This window comes from Protomyctophum bolini, assembly GCF_963924005.1.
Source record: "Protomyctophum bolini genome assembly, chromosome: 13".
Classification (NCBI taxonomy): Eukaryota; Metazoa; Chordata; class Actinopteri; order Myctophiformes; family Myctophidae; genus Protomyctophum; species Protomyctophum bolini.
Window position 1 is genome coordinate 18,103,215 of NC_137874.1, and position 4,968 is coordinate 18,108,182.

Here is a 4,968-nt window from a genome sequence, read left to right on the forward strand (position 1 = left end):
CAGCACCACTCAACTGTGTGAAGGAGTTTGGCTTCATGTTTCATCATGGCACTTTTTGGTGGCATTTCTTTCTTAAGCTTTCTGGTTGTTGATCAATCCATTAGATGAGTTACAGTCATAAGTTAATTCATTTGACTGATGTACTTTTCCACTATTATCTGAAAACATTAGTTAGTAGTTCCTTTTTAGATTTAGATTTAAAACAAATACAAAACATGCATTATCCAATTTAGTCATATATACTTCTCGACCTACAATCTTGCGACGCGTGTGAGCTTGTAGATCTGCTATTTTCAAAAGATTCCTACAAAATATTCCTACAAGCTCACAACATGTTGCTTTGAGCAGCGTTGTGAGCTTGTAGATCGGCTATTTTCACTACTACCTAACACATTAGTTTTCAAATTTATGGAATTCCTTAGATTTTTCTTTGATTTCTTTATTTCTTCATGCAATTACTGAGAAAAAGCATCTTCGGATTTTTTTGTAAAACTATATATCTATTTATGTTTTGAAATGATAATTAACAACAGAATGTTAGAATAAGAAATAAAGGCACCCATAAAAATGGGTCACGACCCGGAGTTTGGGAAGCGGTGCTGTAAAGGCCCTCAGTGTGGGCAGCTGTCAGGGAGTGGAGTGATGTTTCCCAGGGACTCTGTCTGTCTGTCGGTTCCATTACTCCTCCCCAGCTTTCCATTAATCAAATGTTCACAATAATTCGCTCCGTCTCATGATGAATGGACAGAGTAAACTATACATTGCTGATTGCTGTGCTCAAGTTAAGGTTTAAATATGGAAATGTTGTTTATGCCACTAAGCAAGGTATTTAAAACTAAGATTAGGTATTGATTTAAATCAGTGGTTTTCAACCAGTCGTCCGGGAACCACCAGTGGTCCTTGAGGGGGTTCCAGGTGGTCCCCGGCTAAATGATGGAGAGTTGGTAACCCAATGGACCCATATATCTTTACGGGTCCATTTGGTTTCATTTTATTCTCTCAAGAGTTAAACTATTGTTAAACAAGAAGACTACACAATTAGGGAATGTAGAAGAATTGTCATTTTGATCGTTGATCTCCTACCTAGAGCATGAAATTGTGGACAAAATCATATCCAACGACAACAAAATAAGTTTTGGGTCTGCAATGCTGAATCTCATCAAAGGTCCATGGCCCAAATGCCGAATAAAAACTGGGTCTTGATATGAAAAGAGTTGAAAACCACTGATTTAAATCAATAACCACCTTAACCGACTCTTTGAGTCCACGCCAGTCATCAAATAATTGCTTAGGAATGTGACAAAAACAAAAAACAAAAATCTCCCATGAATTCAAGGCTTCAGGGGGTGTGTAATTGATAGAACATAAGTCATCTTTTGGGTGAACTACTTCTTTGAGATCACAATCAAGCTTGCACTGCAGTTAATAAGCGTGGTATTATTTAGTTTATTGATTTGGCTGTTACATTAATAAGATAATGCTAGTCAGTATGATAAACTATACTGAGAAGTAATGCAATTGCAACAGGCCATAATATTCCCAAGCTAGCAATCAAGATGAGCACAGCTGTCCTCGTAAATAACGTTGTGCCGTCTTATCTATATTATAACCATGAATGCCCTTTGAAGTCTTTTGAAGACTCCGTTGCTGATGTTTCTTAGAAATGAATGCACTAGGAAACTACTTTGGTGTTATGAGGACATGGGCATATCATGTTATTCTAGGATTGGCTGATAAAGTCATCAAATTACAGCAATCTTTATTCTTTACGCAGACTGATGTATGGATAGACAGACAGCCTCTGACTGGAAGCTACCAGAAGTGTACTTTATGTCCTGTAGTCTCTATACTGTACATACAGTACATACCAGTGGTAGAAAAAGTACTCACATTTTTTACTTGAGTAAAAGTATCAATACTGTAATGTAGAAAAATACTAAATGGACCAGTACGGGTCCATTTAGTTTCATTTTACGCTCTCGAGAGTTACATTATTGTTAAACATCTGCATTACTTAATTTTCAAGAAGTCTGCACAATCAGAGAATGTATAGAAGAATTGTTTATTTTTATCAACGTTTGCCAACAGCATGGAATTGTGTCATGTGTCAACGATGACAACATATTCTTTAGTTTTGGGTCTGAGAGGCTACGTGTCATCAAATGGTGGTCTCACGTGGCTCAAATGCCCAATAAATAATGGGCCTTGATATGAAAATGGTATGAGAAGTGGACAGTGTTAGACTTGGAAGCCGTGGAACAAAGAGAAAGAGAGCAGCCAGAAAAATGTATAAGGGGAACATAGCGCGGCCGCGCCTATACAAGGCCTGCTGCTTTGTGAGGACACACGAGTGAAAGGGCAGGGTGCATCCAAAGAGGAGGAATGTGAGGGGAAACTGAGTCCCGATAAAAAATAAATAAATAAAAACATATCATAGAAGACGGAGGGGGAACAAAATAGGGCAATCACTGTATATCCCCCAAGTGCCAAAAATAAAAGCTCCTCTGTCTCCCCTCTCAGCCTGCTTCTCTCAACATCACCGTCCGGCTCCCTCGTTCTAATCAAAGCCAGATGTGTGTGCACGAGGCCTTCATTCAGCCTGCTTTTTTCATTTTTTTCCATTTTTTTTTTACCCCCTCTCAGTCGATTCTCTGTTTCTCTTTCTCGGTGCGGGTTTCCTCGTTGGCTTCTCTGAGACCCCCCTCCCCTTCTCTCTCTCCTCCTCTCTCCCACTCTCCTCTCTTCTCTTTCTTTCCTGAGCTCGCCAGCAAGCAGGAAATACTCTAGGTTCCTGGCCCTGAAGCCAACATGTTTCTTTCTAACTGCTAACAGATGGAGGGATGAGGACGGAGGGAGTGGATGGAGGCTAGGGAAATGCGCACACACACACACACACACACACACACACACACACACACACACACACACACACACACACACACACACACACACACACACACACACACGCGCGCACACACACACACACACACACACAAAGAAAAGAAGAAAAGGAAAGAGACAGAAAAGTATAACTATGAAAGAGACTTCTTTCTTCACATGCATTGCTCTCTCTCTCGCTCTTTCTCTTTCTTTCTCTCTCTCTCTCTCTCTCTCTCTCTCTCTCTCTCTCTCTCTCTCTCTCTCTCTGTCTCTCTCTCTCTCTCTCTCTCTCTATCAATAGAGGTCACAAAGGCCCAGACAGTAAGGCGGCTGGTGTGGATCTCATCCTTCAAGCCTTCTTTTTAAACGTGTCTCACATAATAATCCATTCATACTCTCCTTTTCTGCTCTTTTCTTATTTTTGTTCTCTCTTCCTTGCACAGTGACCTAATCTCAAATATCAACCATGTCTCATACTCGTCTCATGCAGGCCCACTTGTGGGTCAGTTTCTAGATGTACTTTTGGCATGGCGAAACCGAGTCCTCGCGCTCACTTGGAGCATATGGTCTGTTCATTAACTGGCTGAACCACAAGGCAGACCTATTATTATTACTTTTATTGTTATTACTAGTGGTATTGCAGGCCAAGAGAAATACGAGGGTGTATATAGAACCTGCAGATTCAGACCAATGAATTGCTCATTTGTTTTTCTTTGGTATCTTCTCCATAACTATGTAACCACCGTTTGTAATTCATGACCCTGGCACTGATTTCCTCTGAGAAAGCAGTTCACAAGTGGTGTAACGTAACTAAGTACATTTACTTAAGTACTGTACAATTTTGAGGTATTTGTGCTTTCTAAGCTCACAAGCTTGTTTAGATCTGATATTTTCTAAATGTTTTATACATTGAGAAAGCAGTTCACACACACGCATGCATGCACGCGCACAGCCACATGCACGCACGCACGCACGCACGCACGCAATGACTAAACCAACAGAATATGCAGCTGATGGTGAATTTTAACCACTATAAGCTCTGTTTATGCATTGTCATCCAGGGGTGCTTTGTAAAAACCTGCAAGCTCACAACATATTGCGACACGTGAGCTTTTATTTTCACAACTTGTGAAAATCTTGAAAAATGTAACTTTTTTTACTTTTTGTAAATGCATTTTGAAAACCTTTGCCAATGAAGACATACTACCAGGTTGAACGTATAAATGTGATGCATGGCTCAGGGTAGTGGTGGCTGCCTCATGGTGACATTACATAATATGTCCGGAACGGATCTGACTGTGACAACATGGCTGTAATCCCTCGTCCTCGTATTGAAAAAGAGAAAAACATACGTATAGGACAAGACAAAGAAGACTAGACTAGGACAACAGAACTCGGTCACACGGTCAGTCTGTCTGTCTGTCTGTCTGTCAGTCAGTCACAAGGGATTAGAAACTAACACACACACATCCCCTCATACCCGAAACTCTTGCTGCCATACTTCTCAATCACTCACCGCCATCATCAACACTTGTAGCTGCTGCTGTGTCACCATGTGTGTGGTCTCTCTGGTGGTGTGTGGGGAGTCGGGACAGCACATGGGCTTGCCTTTTGGTAACACCTTGGATGGCATATATATATATATATATATATATACACATACATACATACAGTTTCTCATTCGCAGCATCTGCCATGTGGTTGCAAAATGGACCCTCTGACAGTGTAAGGATGGAACCAAAATGGTTAACCCTGAGGACTTACGTCTTCTACAGTACAGATTGGCTTCCCAGAAATAGAATAATAAAAAAGCTAACAAATGGTTGTCTAAATGCATGAGTGTCTAAATGCATATCGAAATGGGGGTTTGAAATGAGAAATGAGAAACTCTGGCATTCGTATAAAGCACTTTCCTCCATTACATGGTAGATTGCCAACTTACACAGGCCCCTACATTTAACAGGAAAGTAAGATGGTAATCAAAAGTATTTACTAGTAAAGTACCCTTAAACCCTATACTTATTTGATCAGATTACCAAGGGCTCTATACTGGGTTGTCATTTATAGGAAAGGCACTTTAAGAACAAC